Here is a 26289-nt window from a genome sequence, read left to right as displayed (position 1 = left end):
TACATGCAGTAAAAACTGCCCCAGGACAGCAGGACCCTGCAATCACTTTCTGCTATGGACCCAATGGTGAAAGGCCATTCACAGACTGGCATTCTGCTGAAGTGGCTTGTGGGGAGAAAAGGCCACCCAGTGCAACCCAAATGTGATGTGCCATTGGAAGTCATTAAATATGATGTGGGCTCCACCCTTCCCCCTTACAAGGATGGTGAGGACAAAATGGTCAAGTAGTGGGCTGAAGTCATGAACACTGGAAAGTCCCCAGGCTTGAACCAGGTTGTACTAGGGGCTTTCTCCGTCTTCCATGGTCCTATGGTGGAGTCTTAATTTAGTGTGATGGGAGACATCATAGACCAGAAGAGCACCAACATGAACATGGCTACCTTCAATGCCATTCAGACCACCAAATATGTCCTCAGGTCCAGGACTCTGACTGTCATACAGATGCTCCAGAGAGACAATGTCAAGTTGAGCAAGGTTGACAAGGGACTCTGTAAGAACATTCATACTGTTGGAACAAAGGACAAAGATCAGAGATGGGAGAACCTGGTGAAGAAGAAGAGGAGGCAGGAGTATGGTTACCAGTGAACATCCAGTGGCCAGCAGACCAGGAGGACTGTAGTGGATGAGGAGAAGCAGGCCAGACTGAGGCAAAAAGGAAGAAGGCTCAAGTGTGGGCTATAGGTTTAGGCGAGTGTAGACTAGATTCTGCGAGTGATAACCTGTTACTGTTATGTTTATTATATTGACGCTGGTATTTTATTGTCTGGTCCTCGCCCACTGTCATTGTTCCTGTTCCACTGGCTGAGATGGAAAACAAACAGAGAAGGTGGCTGCTAATGGGTGAGTTTAGGCTAGATACAGGCTATTCAGAATGTATTCAGACCCCTTCACTTTTCCACATTTTGTTACGTTACAGCCTTATTCTATAATGGATTAAATAGTTTTTTCCCCTCATCAATCTACACACAATACCCCATAATTACAAAGCAAAAACAGGTTTTTAGACTTTTTTTGCGAATTTATAAAAAAATGTAAAACTGAAATGTCACATTTGCATAAGTATTCAGACCCTTTATTGAAGCACCTTCAGCAGTTTTCTTGCCTAGCACACTTGTATTTGGGGAGTTTACCCATTCTTCTTTACTGATCCTCTCAAGTTCTGTAAGGTTGGATGGGGAGCATCACTGCACAGCTATTTTCAGGTCTGTCCAGATAATATTTTTTTACCTTTATTTAACTAGGCAAGTCAGTTAAGAACACATGTTTATTTACAATGACAGCCTACCAGGGAATAGTGGGTTAATTGGCTTGTTCAGGGGCAGAACAACAGATTTGTAGCTTGTCAGCTCGGGGATTTGATCCAACAGCCTTTCGGTTACTGGCCCAATGCTCTAACCACTAGGCTACCTGCCACCCCATGTGCAATCTGGTTAAAGTCTGGGCTCTGTCTGGGCCACTCAAGGACATTCAAAGAGTTAGGGTCATTGTCATGTTGGAATGTGAACCTTAGTCCCAGTCTGAGGTCCTGAGTGCTCTGGAGCAGGTTTTGATCAAGGATCTCTCTGTACTTTGCTCCGTTCATCTTTACCTCAATCCTGACTAGTCCCCTAGCTATCTAGCTACATGTCTAAACAAAAGACTCCACTTTGCCAGATGATTACATGACTCATCAAGTCAGCCTGGTGAACATGTGAACTACACTCACTCTGTTTAGCACATGGCCTCACATGTGAATCCTTAAAGAGATGGGTGAGGCTAAGGCTTAAGAGGATGTGAATGATCCTGAATGAGTGTAGACAAAGAAGAGCTCTCCAGTAGGTGTACCAAAATATTCAAGGGCTATTTTCTCAAAGTGGGGTTACAAGTTTTTCAACTTTCAAAGCAGAATTACTTTCAAAGCAGAATTACTTTCCCATTGTTCCTCAACTGCAGTGTATGATATACAATTTTGTATCTCTGAGTTTGTACTTTTATTCAATGTTAAAAAACACAATTTAAGATTTTGCAACAGAAGACCAAAAATAGGTGGTCTGTCACAAATGCATGTCCTCAACAAGAGGAGGGGAGACCGAGATTATCATGACATGATAAACCTTAAACCCAGACCAAACATTTTCTGGTAGATGTTTTCTAAGACCCCTTTTCCATCTGTTTATCCAGAAATTGTTGAAAAATGTATCTATGCCTTCATTTCCCAAAAACATAGACACTTAGCTTTCATTTGACACCCAATTTGATATGCTCCTGTGGACTTCACATGTTGGTGCTCATGGGTCCTTTTTGACCATCACTATTTGCAGAGACAAGGGCCTATGGCAATAATGTGCATGATCTAAGCCAAAGATACGTGCATATAAAGTTACAGCTCTTACCGTCCGATTCACTCTAATCAGTTGAACACAATCTGTTGTGGATAGGCATGTCACAGCTGTACACTTTTACGCATTTAAATATGGATTCCTTGACGAAAAACATGCGTCGGTGCAAAACACATTATATTATGCATGTACAGTACCAGCCAAAAGTATGGACACACCTACTCATTCAAGGATTTTTCTTTATTTTTTCTATTTTCTACATTGTAGAATAATAGTGAAGACATCAAAACTATGAAATAACACATATGGAATCATGTAGCAACCAAAAAAGTGTTAAACAAATAAAAATATATTTATTATTTGAGATTCTTCAAACTAGCCACCCTTTGCCTTGATGACAGCTTTGTATATGTGTTATTTCATAGTTTTGATGTTTTCACTATTATTCTTCAATGCAGAAAATAGTAAAAATAAAGAAAAAACATTGAATGAGTAGGTGTGTCCAAACTTTTGACTGGTACTGTAGATCTCAGTATCAAGGCATGCATTTGAAACGAGGCAATCAATGCCAGACAAGGATGATCTAGGGATAAAGTGACACTGTAAAACAACTGAGCACGTCAGGATCTTCATCTGCGATCCATTCTGCTCATTACCCTGCTCTTATTTCACGATGCGGGAGCAGCGGATTGACTCGACGCCATTACAGTATTTGAGCGGGCTTGCGCTGCCGCATGCCACACTACCGTTTTTAATACAATTTCCAGTTACAACCAATCGGAGGAGCCCAACGTATGACAGCTGTGGTAAAGCGATAAATCATGAAAAATAAGAGGGGAGGCAGGGAAAAAAAACTCTTGCATGTAATTATGACTTTACCATGCACAATGCCACTCGGCTCGCAGCCACGCTCGCTCTTTGATTGCCGTCGTCACACACCTCATGACAACAGACCCAGGTGTGTGTGTGTGAGGGCCCGACCATATGGTACATTATCCTGGCCTTTAGCAGTCCTTTTCTCCCTGCTATTGTGCACGAGGAAAAAAGGAACACACAAAAACACCTACCATCTGCTGCGTGCATCAACTATATCATTGCCTGACCCTAAATGACAATGGATTATTATATTTAGAAGTAAGATATTAGTAATATTAGTATTATTTTATATGTCATAGTTATTTATTTATAGTGGTGCTATGCATGGGGGGTGATTGGAATAATACATTGAATTAATCAAACTATACCTGTGTGATGTGAGTTGATGCATTGCTTCCATTTAAGTGTTCTGAGGATATGTTGGATTACACTAAATATGTTTTATATCCATTGATTTTGGTCTTACCCTTTAGTGTTTGACAACATGCCATATTAACCAGAGTGTAGAGACTGTTGAAATGACAATGACAAAGTGGGAAATCAAACCAATCACAGAAGCGCTGATTTTACCTGGAGCATATGTTACATAAGACACATCTCTTCTAATATAAACGTGTCTTTGAGGGGCACACTTCGAAATGTTATTTGTTTGAACTAATTCCTGTAAAATGGTAATCTATTCTGATAGAACTAGAGAGCATGTTGTAAATGGTTCTCCAAAAATCTGAGAATAAATATCTAATCTCTGTGAGTCATTATGAGAATTTCACTGCAATAATTTCAGTGGCAGTACAAAGCAACTCAAATTCATCCTGTACATGTACCTTCCCCTGAAAGTGAGAACCATAAGTATGATAGGTTAATTATTTTTGCACCCAAATGACTGGTAATTCAAGGTCTAGCCTGGCCTCTCAGTGAAAAACAGTTGGCACATTACTTCCCTATATTTTAGTAAATGGCTGCTGCTGACTATAGGTAGGGTGGAGAGTCATTTAGCTGCTGACTATAGGTAGGGTGGAGAGTCATTTAGGAGGAATTATCATTCCTCCTAATACCTCCTTGTATAAATCGGTGTGAATTCCATTTCACATTTCAAAACTACCAATAGGAAATTACAATGAGATTATTCATATTGGGCTGAATTGGGACAGTGTCTCTGATGAACAGCCATAGAATCCAAGTCTCTGGAAATCCATTCAACAGACAACATTATTACACTGTTTGACTTTCTAGGGGTTCCAGAGGATGTAGGATACATCACAGACACTAAGAAGAAAGGGATTGTCGGGAGGGGGGAGACAACGTGGAGGGGGAAATGGGAGAAGGCGAATTTGAGGGTGGAGACAATATGGTGGAAATCCATGAGTTAGCAAATAATCCCATTCTCCATCAGCACAATGTACGAGCCACAGGCAGCGCTCAAACGGCTTTAGCCTTGAGTCAGAAATAGTTCCTCTGTTATCATGTCCAGTGTTTAAAAGCCACTTAAAGTGCCTGCAGAATCTGTGTGGAAGGAGGCTCCCACTCACACAATGTTAAAAGTGCAACTCTACAGTAGCTCCCATGTAAGGGCCAAAATACAGCAAGGCAAATGCCATTGCTATCTTTCACTTCTATGGAAATATCTTTAATAATTTATCACATCGCTTCCTCAATGTATTTATTGTTTGTCTTTGTTATTCCCATTTTCTTGACACCAGTAACATTTGTATTATCTACTTCACAGAAACCATTATTAGCTAGCATGCTAAACGCTTAAAAACATCAGCCATTTTAGTTTCTCATCTTGTTTTTCATTTCATTTTTATATAACCCTTATTTTACCAGGTAAGTTGACTGAGAACACATTCCCATTTACAGCAACGACCTGGTTAATAGTGACGGGAGAGGATGGGTGACGAATGAGCTAATTGTAAGCTGAGAATGATTAGGTGACCGTGATGGTATAAGGGCCAGATTGGGAATTTAGCCAGGACACCAAGGTTAACACCCCTAGTCTTACAATAAGTGCCATGGGATCCTTAGTGACCACAGAGACTCAGGACTGGTGCTACCTTCTGTTTATCATCTATGCATAGTCACTTTAACTAATCCTACATGTACTTATTACCTCAAATAGCCCGACTAACCGGTGCACCCACACATTGACTCTGCACCGGTACCACTTGTATATAGCCTCGCTACTGTTATTTTTTACAGGTTTTTTAATTTACATTTTTTAAACATATCTATTAGTTACCTAGTACTTATTTTTTACTTAAAAACTGCACTTTTGGTTAAGGGCGCACATGAAAAATAAACTTTGATTTGATTTGGCCCTCCAACACCTTCCAGTCAAGTGGTAAAACGTTGTCAATATTCATGAACTAACTCATAAAGGCATTATTTAAATTCTCCACTACTGTTTAATTATTTTACAAATGTCATATTTTGGGCAATGACTATGTGAAAGTGAATTTAGAATTCGTTGCAACACACCTATATAGCTATATTGATAATAACTTTATTCTGACATTTATATAATCCTTGCTTTTGCGTTGATAAAAACAAGACCTCTATAAAGTGACTTGTCTTTTTATGGCCTGTATTGGTGCTCAACAGCTTTAAAATGCGGAGGCCTATCTCTCGCCAGACAGAAAAATACGATTTCCTTTCAGATTAACAGACACAGTTCTTGTAAACGACTGAGCGTTCCCATCATTGGGAGGCTCAGAGGCTGCTATCTTCTCTACAATACATTCTGTCCATTACAATGGTTCATTTGCTAAATTCGTTCATTCATGCTTATCTTTGTGAGGAAATTCTGATTGAGTATTGGTTGCCACTTTTTCTCAATCACTCCAATATGCATGACCCTGTTAGTTTTTTGGAACCAGTTGTACAAACTACCCCAATTACATGCAAGTGTACTTCTCAGCATAACATAAAGTTAGATTACCGATATTGTACCCATTTATAGTACATTAATTTTATTTAAGAGTACATTGTGCAGAGATTAACCAACCGCCACTCAGTTGTAGTGGCCCATGGTAAAAACACTAATCCCCCATATTTGATTGTAAGTAGAACAGGTGAAATTCTCTGTATCCAAATTTTGAATAAATAAGCAAGTACTCATATGGCTCACATCTCACAGTGTACAGTACAATGCCTACCTTAGGAATATTCCAGTTTCAAAAGCTAGATGTCTATAATCAACTGAACCAACTGAACAGAGAGGATTAAGCAATGTGGAAATGAGAAGACTATCTAGGACAGCTCCACTGCAGTCCTTGGTGACGCATCAGCAGCATCCCTTAAATTAAATCCCAGGTTGGTGTACATGCTAAGAAACGTGCATGTCACTTACAATACAAGTGCTATTACAAGGAATCAGTGTCCATCACTATGATAGCATATGATGCTTGCACTTCTTGAGGTAATGAGGATAAATATGAATGATAAGGATAAATTAAACAGGTACTTTCACATTCTATGATATTGTCAATCACAATCCTTCTGACGTTGAACACAAGCCTCATGTCTTCCACTGCACTATCAACAACGTTATATGTTATAACTGGCCATAATCTCATACAGTACAACACAGATTAAATGTGCTAGTCATGTAGGAAAACATTTAATGGTGGCCACATTGACAGACATTGACAGACAATGGAGTCTCTGCTGTTATAAAGTTTCTTCTAGCATGCACTTTTCCTACCAGTTCTGACTTTGCTGTTAACTACTTTGTTGAGGGAAAATGTACTTGTTGCAATTGTGATATGTTGTTGTCTCACCTAGCTATTTTAAGATCAATGCACTAACGTAAATTGGTCTGGATAAGAGTGTCTGCTAAATAACTAATATGTAATGTAAAATGTTATCTTCCCCCATTCCACCCACCCATTGTAAGCAGTGTAATAACTGTGATAAGCGCACATTGAACACCTATTTTGACTTGCTGCTCACATCGCTGCAAACATGACAACTGTTCTAAATGTTAGCATAGCAGGGAAAGTGCTGTAAGATGAGGGATGTATTTCAACCTTCATTGTGCATTAGATGGGAGTAATCTTTATCATGGCAGACCTGGTGATTTCCCCCAGTAATGACACCATGCGGTTCCCAGATTTTCTGAATCAGTCTCTGTCTGGGCTCCAAACCTGTTCCAAGCATTTGGCCAGAGCATTCCACATCCAGCTGTTGCTTCGCTTAACATATTCCGAGTTTGCTAAGTGACCTAGCTCTGTCAAAAAACTGGCTTAGGGATTCACTTTTGTCTCTGTTAGATGCACACACATTACATGTTCATATTTTTTTATGTATGTAAATTGTAAAGTCTTTTGTGTAAGATTAGCTATCGCCATTGCAATCATCAAATGAGGATCCTAATAAATCAAAATCAAAGATCTGTGCTCGGATTCTGTTTTTCTACTGACATTCTCTGGAAGTAGCAGTCCTGTAAAACCAAATGTCTAATTTAGATTTGAATACAGGAATGCATTGCTGGAACTGAAGTGTCAAAAAGGTCAGCTAGCTAAATGTCAACAGTGGGATCTATAAATCAAGGGTTTTGTTTTGGATGGTCACAGATGAACCGATACTGACCACAAAGGATGATGGTCTCCCTTTGGTCTCAGCTGGGCTCTGCAACGGTGGCACGGCCACTCAAGATACTGCTTCTGCCTACACAGGTGGAGTCCCCCAGGGGAGTGTTCTGTGCCCACCACTGTTTTCTGCACCTGTTCTTTCAATCTCCTAAATATTCAGAAAGAATTACTGAAGCGATACAGTAATACATATCCACCAAGCTAAAGTGCATAGAATGTAAAAGAAAAATGGAAAATGGAAATAGCAACAAAAAAATGAATGGAGATATACAGTGCATTCGGAAAGTATTCAAACCCCTTGATTTTTTCAACATTTTGTTACATCACAGTCTTATTCTAAAATCGATTAAATAAATAAAAATCCTCATCAGTCTACACACAATACCATAAAAAGACAAAGCAAAAAATGATATTTAGAACACTTTAAAAATGTATTTAAAAAAAACAGATACTTCATTTACATAAGTATTCAGACCCATTGACATGAGACTCAGAATTGAGCTCATCCTGTTTCCATTGTTTATCCGTGAGATGTACCTGCAACTTGAATCGAGTCAACCTGTGGTAAATTAAATTGATTGGACATGATTTGGAAAGGCTGTCGATATAAGGTCCAAAAGTTGACAATGTGTCAGAGCAAAAACCAAGCCATGAGGTTGAAGGAATTGACCGTATGGCTCCGAGACAGGATTGTGTAGAGGCAAAGATCTGGGGAAGGGTACAAAAAAATGTCTGCAGCATTGAATGTGCCGAAGAATACAGTGCCCAACATCATTTTTAAATGGAATACATTTGGAACCACCAAAATTCTTCCTAGAGCTGGCTGCCCGGCCGATTGAGCAATCGGTCGAGAAGGGCCCTAGTCAGAGAGGTGACCAAGAACACGATGGTCACTCTGACGGGGTTCCTCTGTGGAGATGGGAGAACCTTCCAGAAAGGCAAACATCTCTGTAGCATTCCAACAATCCCTTTATGGTAGAGTGGCCAGACGGAAGCCACTCCTAAGTAAAAGGTACATGACAGCCCGCTTGGAGTTTGCCAAAAGACACCTCTGGTCTGAAGAAACCAAGATTGAACTCTGTGACCTGAATGCCAAGAGTCACGTTGGGAGGAAACTGGGCACCGCTCATCACCTGGCCAATAACACCCCTATGGTGAAGCATGGTGGTGGCAGACTAGTCAGTGTAAAGGGAAAGATGAAAGAAGCAAAGTACAGAGAGATCCTTGATGAAAACCTCAGACTGGTGCGAAGGTTCACATTCCAACAGGACAACAACCCTAAGCACACAGCCAAGACAACGCAGGAGTGGCTTCGGGACAAGTCTCTGAATGTCCTTGAGTGGCCCAGCCAGAGCCCGAACTTGAACCCGATCGAACATCTCTGGAGATACTTGAAAATAACTGTGCAGTGACATTCCCTATCCAACCTGACAGAGCTTGAGAGGATCTGCAGAGCAGAAAGGGAGATACTCTCCAAATATAGGTGTGCCAAGCTTGTAGCATGTTACCCAAGTAGACTCAAGGCTGTAATCACTGCCAAAGGTGCTTCAACAAAGTACTGAGTCTATGACTTTAGTGACTTTGGACACACCTACCCATTACATGGTGTTTCTGAATTTGTCCTATTTTCTACATTGTAGAATAATAGTGAATACATCAAAACAATTAAATAACACATATGGAATCATGTAGTAACCAAAAAATGGTTAAACTAAAAAAATATATTTTATATTTGAGATTCTTCAAAGAAGCCAGACTTTGCCTTGGTGACAGCTTTGCATTCTCTCAACCAGCGTCATGGGGTAGTCACCTGGAATGCATTTCCGTTAACAGGTGTGCCTTGTTAAAAGTTATTTTGTGGAATTTCTTTCCTTAACCTCTATGGGCTAGGTGGGACGCTAGCGTGCCACCCGTGGTGCACTCCATCAACAGCAGGTGCATTTCAAGAGCGGCAAATTTGAATCCAAATAAATGTCAAAATTCCAATTTTTCAAACATACAACTATTTTACACCCTTTGAAAGATAAACATCTCCTTAATCTAACCACGTTTTACGATTTCAAAAAGGTTTTACGGCGAAAGCATAAATTTAGAGTATGTTAGGACAGTACATTTACAAGAGTTGTGTGTAATGTTTTGTCAAGTCAAAGACAGGGTCACCAAAACCATAAAACCAGCTAAAATGATGCACTAACCTTTTACAATCTCCATCAGATGACACTCCTAGGACATTATGTTAGACAATGCATGCATTTTTAGTTCTATCAAGTTCATATTTATATCCAAAAACAGCGTTTTACTATGGCATTGATGTTGAGGAAATCGTTTCCCTCCAATAACCGGCAGTCAAGTCAGCGTCACAAATTAAATAATTAAAATTAGAAAACATTGGTAAAATATTATATTGTCATTTAAAGAATTATAGATTTACATCTCTTGAACGCAATCAACTTGCCAGATTTAAAAATAACCTTACTGGGAAATCACACTTTGCAATAATCTGAGCACTGCGCCCAGAAAAATACGCGTTGCGATACAGACTAGACGTCATGTTGGGGAGATCTAAAATCGAAAATACTATGTAAATAATCCATTACCTTTGATTCTCTTCATCAGATGTCACTTCCAGGTATCACAGGTCCATAACGAATGTAGTTTTGTTCAAAAAAGCTCATCATTTATGTCCAAAAATCTCCGTCTTGTTAGCACATGATCTAAGCCAGCCGGACTTCTCGTCATGAACGAGGGGAAAAATATATTTCCGTTCGTTCAAACATGTCAAACGTTGTATAGCATAAATCATTAGGGCCTTTTTAACCAGAACATGAATAATATTCAAGGTGGACGAATGCATACTCTTTTATAACGTATTGGAACGAGGGTACCCAACATGAACTCGCGCGCCAGGTGTCTAATGGGACATCATCGTTCCATGGCTCTTGTTCGGTCAGATCTCCCTCCAGAAGACTCAAAACACTTTGTAAAGGCTGGTGACATCTAGTGGAAGCAATAGGAAGTGCCAAAATATTCCTCAGCCCCTGTGTTTTTCAATGGGATAGGTTTAAAGTCAATACAACACATCAGGTATCCACTTCCTGTCAGAAATGTCTCAGGGTTTTGCCTGCCAAATGAGTTCTGTTATACTCACAGACACCATTCAAACAGTTTTAGAAACTTTAGAGTGTTTTCTATCCATATATAATAAGTATATGCATATTCTAGTTACTGGGTAGGATTAGTAACCAGATTAAATCGGGTACATTTTTTTTATCCAGACGTGCAAATTAACCCTAACAGGTTAATGCGTTTGAACCAATCAGTTGATTTGTGACATGGTAGGGGTATACAGAAGATAGCCCTATTTGGTAAAAGACCAAGTCCATATTATGGCAAGAGCAGCTCAAATAATCAGGGACACGACAATACATCAATACTTTAAGACATGAAGGTCAGACAAGAACTTTGAACGTTTTTTCTAGTGCAGTCACAAACACCATCAAGCGCTGTGATGAAACTGGCTCTCATGAAGAACTCCACAGGAAAGGAAGACCCAGAGTTACCTCTGTTGCAGAGGATAAGTTCATTAGAGTTACCAGCCTCAGATTTTGCCACCCAAATAAATGCTTCTCATAGTACAAGTAACAGACACATCTCAACATCAACTGTTCAGAGGAGACTGTGTGAATCAGGCCTTCATGGTCGAATTGCTGCAAAGACGCTCTTATCCAGAGCAACTTACAGTAGTGAGTGCATACATTTCATTAAAAAAAAAAATCCGTACTGGTCCCCCGTGGGAATCGAACCCACAACCTTGGCGTTGAAAACACCATGCTCTACCAACTGAGCCTCACGGGACTACCACTACTTAAGGTCACCAATAATAATAAGAGAATCTCAACATACAAGAATCTCAAGTATAAAGTGTAACACCTTGTTAAACACCTTTTTGCTAACTACATGATTCCATATGTGTTTTTTCATAGTTTTGATGTCTTCACTATTATTCTACAATGTAGATAATAGTAAATATAAATAAAAAGCCTTGAATGAGTAGGTGTGTCCAAACTTTTGACTGGTACTGTAGGTCCTGGATGTCAGGAAGCTTGGTACTGGGCCTTACGCATTATCCTCTGTAGCACCTTACGGTCAGATGCCAAGCAGTTGCCATATCAGGTGGTTCTCTCCCTGGTGCAGTTGAAGAACTTTTTGAGGATCTGGGGACCCATGCCAAATCTTTTCAGTCTCCTGACGGGGAAACTGTGTTGTTGTGCCCTCTTCACAACTGTCTTGGTGTGTTTGGACACCAAGGAACATGATCCTCACAAACTTTTACAGATGCACAATTGAGAGCATCCTGTTGGGCTGTATCACAGCCTGGTACGGCAACTGCACCGCCCGCAACCACAGGGCTCTCTAGCAGGTGGTGCAGTCTGGCCAATGCATCTTCCCTCCAGGACACCTACAGCACCCGATGACACAGGAAGGCCAAAAAGATCATCAAGGACATCAACCACCCGAGCCATGGCCTGTTCACTCCGCTATCATCCAGAAGGCGAGGTCAGTACAAGTGCATCAAAGCTGGGACCGAGAGACTGAAAAATAGCTTCTATCTCAAGACCATCAGACTGTTAAATAGCCATCACTAGCCGGCTACTACCCGGTTACTCAACCCTGCACTTTAGAGGCTGCCGCCCTATATACATAGACATGGAATCACTGGTTACTTTGATAATGGAACACTAGTCACTTTAATAATGTTTACATGTTGCTTTACTCATTTCATATGTATATACTGTATTCTATTCTACTGTATTTTAGTCAATGCTACTCCAACATTGCTTGTCCTAATATTTATATTTTTCTTAATTCCATTATTTTACTTTTAGATTTGAGTTTATTGTTGTTAATTGTTAGATATTACTGCACTGTTGGAGCTAGGAACACAAGCATTTAGCTACACCCGCAATAACATCTGCTAAATATGTTTATGTGACCAATAAAATGTGATTTGATTTGAACAGGTAAATGGGCCACTTATCTTTACAATAAAATAAAATAAACAGGGTTTCTGTGAAGTGATGCAGACTGCCGACAGAGTATTTGTGTGTAAGCTTAAATTGACAAAATCAGTGAAGAAACATCAGCTCTCTGTTCTGCATGTGAACCGCTTGTGAACCCCTCAGTTAAGAAGAGATCCTGAGAGGTATTGGATTGTTACAACAACCCAAAATTAGGCAAGACATACTTAACTGGAAAAAAAACATATAGATGATAAGCATCTTTCATCGTTCTGAATGCAAACTGTGATATATGTTTGTTCTGTGCTGATGACCATTGAACAGCACAATTTATTTCAATTTCTAATTTTTTTCACCTTTATTTAACCAGGTAGGCTAGTTGAGAACAAGTTCTCATTTTCAACTGCGACCTGGCCAAGATAAAGCACAGCAATTTGACACATACAACAACACAGTTACACATGGAATAAACAAAACATACAGTCAATAATACAGTAGAAAAAAGAAAAAAAAACGTTTATATACAGTGAGTGCAAATGAGGTAAGTTAAGGCAATAAATAGGCCATGGTGGCGAAGTAATTACAATATAGCAATTAAACACTGGAATGGTAATAATTAACACTTAGGCATTATTCCAGTATGTACAAATTGTTTCAAGTACATGTTGTACTTTTGGCCATCATCCACACCGACACATTTGATTTTAAGTCTTGCACTTCTTCGGGAATATGTTCCCCGCAGACAAGACAACTTGCAACTAAAATGAAATGGTGTGAGCCACTCAAGGTTGAATTCTTTGTGCAGCTAATGAGACAGACAAATGAGAATTGAACTGCAGTGTGGGGATGCTAGTGCTTGGCCCTCTATAACAATCAATAACAATGGGCCTACAGCTTATGAAGAACCGCAAATTATAATCTTAAACATAAAACTCATCATCAAGCGATCAAAAAAATAATGTGTTTTATATTCTTGGAGAAAAATGCAGGTGGCTCTTAGAGCTGGTTTTGTTCTCTATGCTGGCAGTGCCAACGCTGACTGTGGCATTCCCACTCTGAGAGTATACCTCCCGCTACCAGCCATATTATCTCCTCCATCTTGAAACAGCGCTCCCCTCTTTCAACAAAGTAGTACATGCAAGATTATCTGACCTCAACACTGCCGAGAAGACATTTGGGCAGTGCCCAAGTGAAGTATACACAGAACTGGAAATAAACACTTATTTTCAAGGTTCGCTGAGACAGATTGTCAATTACCTGGTTGCCTGGCTAAAGCATTGTGCTTCTGTGGGAATTCAAACTGGTGGTTTTGATCACATCTGTGGTATGGCCTCATGATTAACATGATTAAGTCAACTAAGCAATACACTATTTTTCTTATTTGACCTTTATTTAATCTTTTGATGTTTCAATTATTGGGTCTGATTTATTTCAACTGTGTGAGGATAAATTCCCCACATCTTGATAACATTCCCATTACAGCTAAAATTAAAATTGTAATAGCTAAGGAGACAATTACTCCTACATGCAGACAGGACGTGAATCAGGCGACATTCTGCCAATCAACACGGTGAAAGGATTACTCGATCACTCAGGGGTTTTAAAATATCCCCATTGAATGACAGCAAGATGGATTGTTGCCAACCGTGCAACATCTCAAATTAGCCATGCAAGGCTTCCTCACTTTCTAATCAACAATCTAATGACAAGACCCTGTCTGATGGTCGTAACCAACATCCTCCATGACGTCCTGCCGTGCTCTCCATCATGGCAAGGGTCAATTTACACAATACAATTGAGTTGGAGGTTGGCTGTTGCAATCTGTCTCTTGCTATCTGAAGAGGCCCTGAATTGATCCTGACAAGTGAACCAAAATTAAGATTACTAGTGTTAATTAAATGACAAAACATTGAATTACAAAACAGTAGCTTTAACAAACATAATCACACCTATTAATTTGACCATCATTTCTATAATGTTATTATAATAATTCAGGGACCTCATGATATGATATCACAATACTTATTTGCCGATACAATATGTACTGTGATTATATATGTATCACGATTATATACTGTATGTATTGTGATTAAATATTGAGATTTTATTGGGATTCGATGTTCCGAACATATTGTTCACTATATGTCTGACGCAGAGGAACAAGAGAGAGCCATAATGCAAATAACTGTTGATCAGTCATGGAAATAAAAGTGCTGAAAATATACTGGCACACCATTGAAAAAGAAGATTGAGGCCAAGCTGTAGGAGGAGAAATACAGAGGTTTTGGGGCTTGTACAGACGACTAGCGCTCGCTAACGCTAACTATCTAGCTACCTTTTTTTAGAGAACCGATACTTGTAGTCATAGAATCAAAATAATATAATCAAAAAGAATATTGCGATACTCTACTGTATCGATCCCCCCCATCCCTAATATGCACAGGTTTTGCATTTATGTCACCAAGTTATTACTGTGTAATTACATGGTCCAGTTGTAATTACTGTACTTAACCCAAATGGTCTTATAGCCAGGAGGCAATAGTGTTATCATTTACAAACTAGCCAGTCATATGAACACTCCTTGTAACCAGCTGGATTGTCCATTATTGCCTGAGATAAGCTTATGCATTGTGAAGACTGGTTAGTTAAGTAATGAAGTGAAACCAACACATGTACAACGACCTATTCTCCCATTTACTTGATGGGTGCATTGACCTAATTCAATATCAATGTGGATGGCAAAATGTCCAGTACACCTCTTCAGCGTCTCATCCCGTCAGCGGGATCAAAATCCAGCGAAAAATCATATCGCCAATTAGCATTAAAAAAAAATCATCATTTAAAAAAAAATATATATTTTTTTTTTTTTTTAGATACACCTCTCCTGAATCGACCCACGTCGTCCGATTTCAAAAAGGTTTTACAGGAAAAGCAAATCATTAGATTATGTTAGATGAGTCCATCGTAAAAAGCAGCTTCATAGCCATTTTCCGACCAACCACTTGCATCACATATAATCAAAAAACAGCTAAATGCAGCACTAACCTTTTACAAACTTCATCAGATGGCACCCCTAGGACATCATGTTATACAATGCATGCATTCTTTTGTTCAATAAAGGTCATATTTATATATAAAAACAGCATTTTACATCTCTGTCTGACGTTGAATAAATAATTTCCCCTCAAATGCGTCCCGGTAAACAATGCTACATTTCCCTAAATTACTATCCTATAACGATTTTTTAAATGTATATTGTCAATCTAACATTTATAGATGAATATCTCTTGAGAACACCTGTCATACCAGATTTTAAATTAACTTTACTGGGTAATCACACTTTGCAATAAAAGGAGATGCGATACTCAGAAAATGAGCTAATATACAGAGCTCGGCGCCATCTTGGAAACAATCGCATGTCACATCTCATCTTGTATAATATTGTCAATAATCGCCTACCTTTAGTTGTCTTCATCAGAAAGCATCCCAGGTCCACAACAGATGTATTTTCGGTCAAAAAGTCCATACTTCACGTTCCATTAGCCTGCTGTTGGTAGCGCGTCCTATGGCTCTCTCCAAGCGCAGGGCTGAAGTTCCGGATAAAATGAGATTCTCCCGCCTGTAGGTTCGTTCAAACATGTCAAACGTTGTAAAACATTAATATTCAGGGCCTGTAACACCAAGAGAGCCAATAAGATTCGAGGGGGATGATTTCATGGCCTTTAAAACCGTTTCCAAAGGTAGGGGTAGCCCTGGCCGCCGGCGTCATAATGGTGATGGCCCATCCCCTGTGACCAATTTCCAACTCGTCTCATTCAATGAGACTGGCGACATCTAGTGGAAGCAATAGGAAGTGCTCACTGAACCATTGTTAACGGTGTGATTAATAAGGAAAGATGAGAAGTCGAGTCCACAATTCAGAATTCCACTTCCTGTTTCAATCGGTCTCGGGGTTTTGACTGCCATTTGAGTTCTGTTATACTCACAGACACCATTCAAACAGTTTTAGAAACTTTAGAGTGTTTTCTATCCATATATAATAAGTATATGCATGCCCTAGCTTCTGAGTTTGATTAGTAGGCCGTTGAAAATGGGAACGATTTTTTTTCAAAATGCGCTGTGGCGCCCCCTATCCTAGGGTATCCTCAAGAGGTTTTAAAAGGTTCCAATCTCATGACCAACATGTGACTACTCGTCAAAATATATATACACAGTACTAGTCAAATGTTTGGACACACCTACTCATTCAAGGATTTTTCTTTATTTTTTACTATTTTCTACATTGTAGCATAATAGTGATGACATCAAACTATGAAATAACACATGGAATCATGCAGTAACCAAAAAAGTGTTAACCAAATCAAAATATATTTACATTTCAGATTGATTAAAGTAGCTACCATTTGCCTTGATGATAGCATGGCAAACGCTTTGCATTATCTCAACCAGCTTCATGAGGTAGTCACCTGGAATGCATTTCAATTAACATGTGTGCCGTGTTATAAGATAATTTGTGGAATTTCTTCAGGGACTGGGACACTAGTCAGGATCAAGGGAAAGATGAACGGAGAAAAGTACAGAGAGATCCTTGATGAAAACCTCAGACTGGTGCGAAGGTTCACATTCCAACAGGACAACAACCCTAAGCACACAGCCAAGACAACGCAGGAGTGGTTTCGGGACAAGTCTCTGAATGTCCTTGAGTGGCCCAGCCAGAGCCCGGACTTGAACCCGATCAAACATATCTGGAGATACTTGAAAATAGCTGTGCAGTGACACTCCCCATCTAACCTGACAGAGCTTGAGAGGATCTGCAGAGTAGAATGGGAGATACTCCCCAAATACAGGTGTGCCAAGCTTGTAGCGTGTTACCCAAATAGACTCGAGGCTGTAATCACTGCCAGAGGTGCTTCAACAAAGTACTGAGTCTAAGACTTGGGTGACTTAGGACACAACTACTCATTGCATGGTTTTTCTTAATTTTTCCTATTTTCTACATTGTAGAATAATAGTGAAGACACCAGAACAATTAAATAACACATATGGAATCATGTAGTAACAAAAAATTATTAAACAAAAAAAATATATTTTATATTTCAGATTCTTCAAAGAAGCCACACTTTGCCTTGGTGACAGCTTTGCACACTCTTGGTATTCTCTCAACCAGAGTCATGAGGTAGTCACCTGGAATGCATTTCAATTAACAGGTGTGCCTTATTAAAAGTTATTTTGTGGAATTTCTTTCCTTCTTAATGCGTTTGAAACGATCAGTTGTGTTGTGACGAGGTAGGGGTATACAGAAGATAGCCCTATTTGGTAAAAGACCAAGTCCATATTATGGCAAGAGCAGCTTAACTCTTCCGCTAGCGGAACACCTGCTCCAATATCCAATGATAGGCGTGGCGCGAATTACAAATTCCTCAAAAATACAAAAACTTCAATTTTTCAAACATATGACTATTTCACAGCATTTTAAAGACAAGACTCTCCTTTATCTAACCACACTGTCCGATTTCAAAAAGGCTTTACAGCGTAAGCAAAACATTAGATTATGTCAGCAGAGTACCCAGCCAGAAATAATCAGACACCCATTTTTCAAGCTAGCATATAATGTCACAAAAACCCAGAAGACAGCTAAATGCAGCACTAACCTTTGATGATCTTCATCAGATGACACACCTAGGACATTATGTTATACAATACATGCATGTTTTGTTCAATCAAGTTCATATTTATATCAAAAAACTGCTTTTTACATTAGCATGTGACGTTCAGAACTAGCATACCCCCCGCAAACTTCCGGGGAATTTACTAACAATTTACTAAATTACTCACGATAAACGTTCACAAAAAGCATAACAATTATTTTAAGAATTATAGATACAGAACTCCTCTATGCACTCGATATGTCCAATTTTAAAATAGCTTTTTGGTGAAAGCACATTTTGCAATATTCTAAGTACATAGCCCAGCCATCACGGGATAGCTATTTAGACACCCGGCAAGTTTAGCCTTCACCAAAATCAGATTTACTATAAGAAAAATGTTATTACCTTTCCTGTTCTTCGTCAGAATGCACTCCCAGGACTTCTACTTCAATAACAAATGTTGGTTTGGTCCAAAATAATCCATCGTTATATCCAAATAGCGGTGTTTTGTTCGTGCGTTCCAGACACTATCCGAAATGGTAAATCAGGGTCGTGCGCATGGCGCATTTCGTGACAAAAAAATTCTAAATATTCCATTACCGTACTTCGAAGCATGTCAACCGCTGTTTAAAATCAATTTTTATGCAATTTATCTCGTAAAAAAAACGATAATATTCCGACCGGGAATCTGCTTTTCGGTAAATAGAGGGAAAAACAGAAAGACGGGGGCGGCCAGTGCACGCGCCTAAGCCCTTTGTCCTCTGATAGACCACTTAGCAAAAGCGCTCGTGTGTTTCAGCCAGGGCTTTGAATTACGTCATTCAGCTTTTTCCCGGGCTCTGAGCGCCCATGGAAGCCGTAGGAAGTGTCACGTAATAGCAGAGATCCTTTGTAATGGATAGAGATGACAAAGAAGGCAAAGAAATGGTCAGACAGGGTACTTCCTGTACAGAATCTTCTCAGGTTTTTGCCTGCCAAATGAGTTCTGTTATACTCACAGACACCATTCAAACAGTTTTAGAAACTTTGGAGTGTTTTCTATCCAAAGCTAATAATTATATGCATATTCTGGGCAGGAGTAATAATCAGATTAAATCGGGTACGTTTTTTATCCAGCCGTGAAAATACTGCCCCCTAGCCATATCAGGTTAAATAATGAAAGAGACACGACAATGCATCAATACTTTAAGACAACGTTTCTTAAAGTGCAGTCGCAAAAACCATCAAGCGCTGTGATAAAACTGGCTCTCATGAAGAACTCCACAGAAAAGGAAGACCCAGAGTTACCTCTGCTGCAGAAGACAAGTTCATTAGAGATACCAGCCTCAGAAATTGCATGCCACATAAATGCTTCACAGAGTTCAAGTAACAGACACATCTCAACATCAACTGTTCAGAGGAGAATGTGTGAATCAGGCCTTCATGGTCAAATTGCTGCAAAGAAACCACTACTTAAGGACACCAATAATAAGAAGAGACTTGCTTTGGCAAGAAACACAAGCAATGGACATTTTCCAGTGGAAATCTGTCCTTTGGTCTGATGATTTCAAATGTGAGATTTTTGGTTCTAACCGCCGTGTCTTAGTGAAACTCAGAGTAGGTGAACGGATAATCTCAGCATGTGTGGTTCCCACCGTCAAGCATGGAGGAGGAGGTGTGATGGTGATTTTCTGGTGACACTGTCAGTGATTTATTTAGAATTCAAGGCACGCTTAACCAGCATGTCTACCACTGCATTCTGCAGATTTACTCCATCCCATCTGGTTTGCGCTTAGTGTGACTATTATTTATTTTTCAACAGGACAATGACCCAAAACACACGTCTTTGTCCAAGAAAGAGGGTGATGGAGTGTTGCATCAGATGACCTGGCCTCCACAATAACCCAACCTCAACCCAATTGAGATGGTTAGGGATGCGTTGGAACACAGAGTGAAGGAAAAGCAGCCAACAGGTGCTCACCATATGTGGGAACTCCTTCAAGACTGTTGGAAAAGCATTCCTCATGAAGCTGGTTGAGAGAATGCCAAAAGTATGGAAAGCTGTTGTCAAGGGAAAGGGTGGCTACTTTGAAGAATCTCAAATATAACATATATTTTGATTTCATTAACACTTTATTGGTAACTACATGATTCCATCTTGTTATTTGATAGTTTTGATGTTTTCACTATTATTCTACGATGTAGAAAATAGTACAAATAAAGAAAAACCCTTGAATGAGTAGGTGTGTCCAACCTTTTTCTAGTACTGTATGTACAGTATTTATAGTTGAGCAATAACAAGAAAGCAATAACTGTGACTAAAGACAATTATGATGCATCTATGCATCTATGTGATCAGTTCAACTGTGGTAGTCCAGCTGGAATATGTCTGATAGCTACAATGTAAATGGTAATGATCCAGCCAAATCCTCAGGAGTAAAACAAAAAAGTGTTTAATCTTCAACTCAAAATCTCCACTTATGTATGTATCTATATCTTATTAACAGAAATCACTGTTGTTGCTGTAAATATGGGTAGAATACAACACAATTTACATGTGAAATAATGAGCAAACATTGTTCCTCTGTAATAACACTAATGTGTCATTATGTATGAAAAGTTACATTGTATCCACAGTATTATCTGTTTTAATGAACTTTGCATTTTTGCTTCAAGTGTTGTTGACAATATATTTGGATCTAAAAGAGAATGTATTTGCCAGAGACCAAGAGACTGTGTTTTGTATTATAATGGATGTATCAAACCAAATGTAGAACAATTTAGTTTCCCAATGTCAATGTTCCTTATGGAGAGCCACATTTTACAAATGTGGAGGACACTGCACGAGATGGACGATGACTTCTGTTCCTGTTTAATGCCTATAGTGCTATAGGACATTTTGATAAAAATTTAGTGTGATTCTTGCCCTTTAAACACACATTCCCTCACACACACACCTCGTATTATCTGAGGCAAAGTTGGGCTTGCTGTACATTGCCGTCACTCTGTGCCAATAGAGCGAAGATTTCACTCTGTAGTCAGGATGAGAAAAAAGGCACGAAAACCATTTTCTCGAAGAAAATCGAAATCTCGGGCTACAAGCCCTATCATCTGGCTTTGTAAATAAAGAGATCTACAGAGGGGTGAGAGGAAGAATAAATCTGCACTTTTTTCGGAAGAGCATCTGCTGTCTGTTGCTCAGGTTGCTCACAACTGCGGGAGGAGATGGCATCTGACTCGAAAAAAGCTGAAATTGTAAATCTCATCAATGAGTCGTGACAGACAACATGGAGTGCTGTGCTCTATCAACTGCTAGGTAATGATCAAGTACTATGTAATTTGCAGATTTTTTTGCTGTCATAATACTGTCCATGAACATTACAAAGACGACCCTTTTGTCATGCAACAACTCTCCCCACCATCCCTTCAAGGAACGGGATGTTGAATATATATTTTCCTTCTCCCTCCCTCGCTCTCCTCCTCTCTCCCTCTATCACTGTTTAATCGGTACAACCATCCAGCTGCTGTTTTCATGTCTCTTCAAAGATTTTCTCCCCCCAACCAACTTGAAATATTTCGCTTATTGTTCTTTCAACAATAGCTTACAAACACAAATAATGAAGTCTCAGCAGGCTGACAAAAAAGGAGCGAGCGTGCACAGTGGAAGTGATCAAATATGGCCTTGAGCCAAGCACCTTTGTAGATGGGCTTTGTGTTGCCATTGATCCCGGGGTGGCTACACCCGAGGAATACATTATTGATGTACTTTTTGTAACTTCTGAAAGGAGCAAGTCACAGGCATTAATGGGGCCGGATTGGCATCATGCCATCACCACCGGAAGAGCCGGAGACAGTACGTGGGTGCCTCAAGAGTTAAAAGCATACTATATGACCAAGGGAGCACTGTAGTAGAGGTTTTCATCTCTGACCGTGCACGGTGCAGTAATTGGTGAGATAATGTGCTCCTCAACCTAGCCAAGCCTCTGCCATCACTTTGCACATTAATGGCCTGGGCATATAGTTGGAAGAACTTGTCAATTGTATGCAGTATGATGCTCATTATATCACAAGATAATATCTCCACAAACAAGTTTCAAGATGTCTGCTCCCTTTGTAATAGAACACAACGGCATGGTCCCTAATTTTAGCCAAATGCTACATTCTCCTCATCCAAAACTTGGCAAATCTTTAAAAAAAACAGATGGTGGTTGGTGGCTGCGATATTTCCTCATCTACTGTTGAAGATGACGTAAGGGTTGGCACAGAAAATGGGTTGTGCACAGATTAACTTTTTCGATCACTGTCTCTTAGCATGTGCCGTGAGTGGGTTGAGGTTGAGGGGTGAATCGCATTCTGTGTGTGTTGTGGCTTACATACAGACAGAGGCAACCATTACACATACTATGCAGTAGAATCAAAATGCATGCATTCCTATAACAGTGCATAAACCTTACATGTCCCTTTTCACTAAATCTACGCTGGACGTCTATTCAATAACATGTAGCATGCAGAATCATAGAGCTTATAAATTCAACCCCAAGTGCTAATTCAAATAAATGTTTAAGATCAAGTAGGCTTTAAACATACTCACTGCAGAGCACATACACGTGCTGGTTTTTCAGCAGAGGCAATGGCATCCCCTATTGAAATTCCGGGAGAGTTCTCCCTAAGCCTTACAATCACAGACAAGCTCCTGTTGAGTAATTGAGCTACATGACACGCCACTGTTCTCATTCAGTATATCCTACTCACTTCCTCTGTCTTCACTGTTTCACTCAAGTTCTCCAGACAGAAGAGATTAAGGGGTGTGTGCTAACTAACCCTGATGGAACTGACAGACCATCACCCTATAGTGTCCCTCAAGACCACCGATCTGATGCAAAGTCGATTTATAACACACTACAGCTTTGTTTCCATACCAAACCGATATCTGGACATTCACAGGATAGGATGTGTCCCACAAACACAGAAGCGTATACATTTACTATGAATATCAAACATCAAATGTACCCCCCCACAACTCCCTACTCCACCAACCTCCCAGACCCCCATGGAGCTCACTGTCTGAGCCCCTGTGATGTACCCCCCATTCTTCCATCTGTATGTATGGGAGCCAGCATGTGACCAGTGGACCCAGAGCTGGACAGAAAGGCTCCCCCGCCATCCATTACTCGATCATCTGCAAAGCCCAGGGGCCCTGGAATTTTACAGTAATGCAAGCTCATTGATTTATAATTCACAGCCACGCTGGCAACCAAGGGTTGGAATTACACATGTTGACAACAGCGACGGCACTTGTACATGAGGATGTAAAGGTCATTATCTAGATGCCGTGGCTTTTTTATGGCTCCTCTGACAAAGGGGCTGCATTAGTGTCTTGTGTGTATGCAATTCCACTAGAGGGAAGGTGCATTCTGGGTCCTCCACAGTGTTGTAAACATGATTGTTTAAACTTTGTCAACATTCAAGAGGTGCCTGTTCATTAATTTGATTCAGCATACTGTTCCATCCCCGTTTAGCACAGTAGTGTGTGTATTTATGTACTTTGACAACATATTTGTTGTACACAAAACCATATACAGTACTGTATATATGTTTTATCTTATTCTCATAAGCCTGTTGGTTGTTTCGGTTGTTCAAGAATAGGGATTGGATATGTCCATCAAGAACCCTGCACCCCCCAATCACCGACCAACCAACCACACACACACACACCCGCATGCACTCACGCACACACACACACAGATCAAGCATTCATCGTGAGACTCTTGACTTGTACCTGACTTGTCACATAACATCCCCCTATAACCCACCAGTGAACACCAGGCTGCTACTATGACACAGGATTACTTCCTGCAGACAAGACACCCATCTCTTTGAACGATGCAAAAACCTCTTGAGAGCTACCATTTGACAACAAAACCTCCAGTATCATTCTGAATAGGCTCAGAGAGTTGTTGAGCTTTTCTCGGTTAAGCGTGTTTCTCAGTACAGGAGTATCACAGTAGCACGGAGGCTAATGATTCCCTCATCCCATTGACAGGAAAAATGTAAAATATGGGAGAGATTAAAACGACAAGTGACTCAGCACTCCCTCTCCATATTCACCCTCAGTTCACACAACAGACTGAAAGTGGAGGGGGGAGAAGATAGTGCAATGCTTCATATCAAGAAATGTAACTGAAGGCAAAATAAAGCCTTTAGTGTCAATGTCGTGGTAAGGTGAGATGCAAATACTATAGCACTTCAATATTTACTGTGGCTGACTCATTAAAAAACTGCATGGGAAACTACTTTCAAAACATACTGATTTCGTAACATACTGTAGTTATGGGCAAATGTTTATTAATGTAATATACACTGCTCAAAAAAATAAAGGGAACACTTAAACAACACAATGTAACTCCAAGTCAATCACACTTCTGTGAAATCAAACTGTACACTTAGGAAGCAACACTGATTGACAATACATTTCACATGCTGTTGTGCAAATGGAATAGACAACAGGTGGAAATTATAGGCAATTAGCAAGACACCCCCAATAAAGGAGTGGTTCTGCAGGTGGTGACCACAGACCACTTCTCAGTTCTTATGCTTCCTGGCTGATGTTTTGGTCACTTTTGAATGCTGGCGGTGCTTTCACTCTAGTGGTAGCATGAGACAGAGTCTACAACCCACACAAGTGGCTCAGGTAGTGCAGCTCATCCAGGATGGCACATCAATGCAAGCTGTGGCAAGAAGGTTTGTTGTGTCTGTCAGCGTAGTGTCCAGAGCATGGAGTCGCTACCAGGAGACAGGCCAGTACATCAGGAGACGTGGAGGAGGCCGTAGGAGGGCAACAACCCAGCAGCAGGACCGCTACCTCCACCTTTGTGCAAGGAGGAGCAAGAGGAGCACTGCCAGAGCCCTGCAAAATGACCTCAAGCAGGCCACAAATGTGCATGTGTCTGCTCAAACGGTTAGAAACAGACTCAATGAGGGTGGTATGAGGGCCCGACGTCCACAGGTGTGGGTTGTGCTTACAGCCCAACACCGTGCAGGACGTTTGGCATTTACGAAGATTGGCAAATTCGCCACTGGCGCCCTGTGCTCTTCACAGATGAAAGCAGGTTCACACTGAGCACGTGACAGACGTGACAGTGTCTGGAGACGCCGTGGAGAACGTTCTGCTGCCTGCAACATCCTCCAGCATGACCAGTTTGGTGGTGGGTCAGTCATGGTGTGGGGTGGCATTTCTTTGGGGGGCCGCACAGCCCTCCATGTGCTCGCCAGAGGTAGCCTGACTGCCATTAGGTACCGAGATGAGATCCTCAGGCCCCTTGTGAGACCATATGCTGGTGCGGTTGGCCCTGGGTTCCTCCTAATGCAAGACAATGCTAGACCTCATGTGGCTGGAGTGTGTCAGCCGTTCCTGCAAGAGGAAGGCATTGATGCTATGGACTGGCCCGCCCGTTCCCCAGACCTGAATCCAATTGAGCACATCTGGGACATCATGTCTCGCTCCATCCACCAACGCCACGTTGCATCACAGACTGTCCAGGAGTTGGCGGATGCTTTAGTCCAGGTCTGGGAGGAGATCCATCAGGAGACCATCCGCCACCTCATCAGGAGCATGCCCAGGCATTGTAGGGAGGTCATACAGGCACGTGGAGGCCACACACACTACTGAGCCTCATTTTGACTTGTTTTAAGGACATTACATCAAAGTTGGATCAGCCTGTAGTGTGGTTTTTCCACTTTAATTTTGAGTGTGACTCCAAATCCTGACCTCCATGGGTTGATAAATTGGATTTCCATTGATTATTTTTGTGTGATTTTGTTGTCAGCACATTCAACTATGTAAAGAAAAAAGTATTTA

At 40.5% G+C, this 26289-nt stretch overlaps 1 protein-coding gene and 1 non-coding gene across 2 annotated transcripts in view; both read right to left on the bottom strand.

The window, feature by feature from the left end:
* LOC106611587 (leucine-rich repeat and immunoglobulin-like domain-containing nogo receptor-interacting protein 2) overlaps positions 1-26289 on the bottom strand; it is a 467988-nt gene that overhangs the window by 429057 nt on the left and 12642 nt on the right. The gene's annotated exons all lie outside the window — the stretch shown is intronic.
* Positions 11568-11643, bottom strand: trnae-uuc (transfer RNA glutamic acid (anticodon UUC)). Its single transcript has one exon. It is a non-coding gene; the product is annotated as a tRNA-Glu (tRNA).

Source organism: Salmo salar, chromosome ssa09 (assembly GCF_905237065.1).
Source record: "Salmo salar chromosome ssa09, Ssal_v3.1, whole genome shotgun sequence".
Classification (NCBI taxonomy): Eukaryota; Metazoa; Chordata; class Actinopteri; order Salmoniformes; family Salmonidae; genus Salmo; species Salmo salar.
The sequence above is the reverse complement of the archived record's forward strand: the minus strand, read 5'-3'. Positions and strand labels throughout refer to the sequence as shown.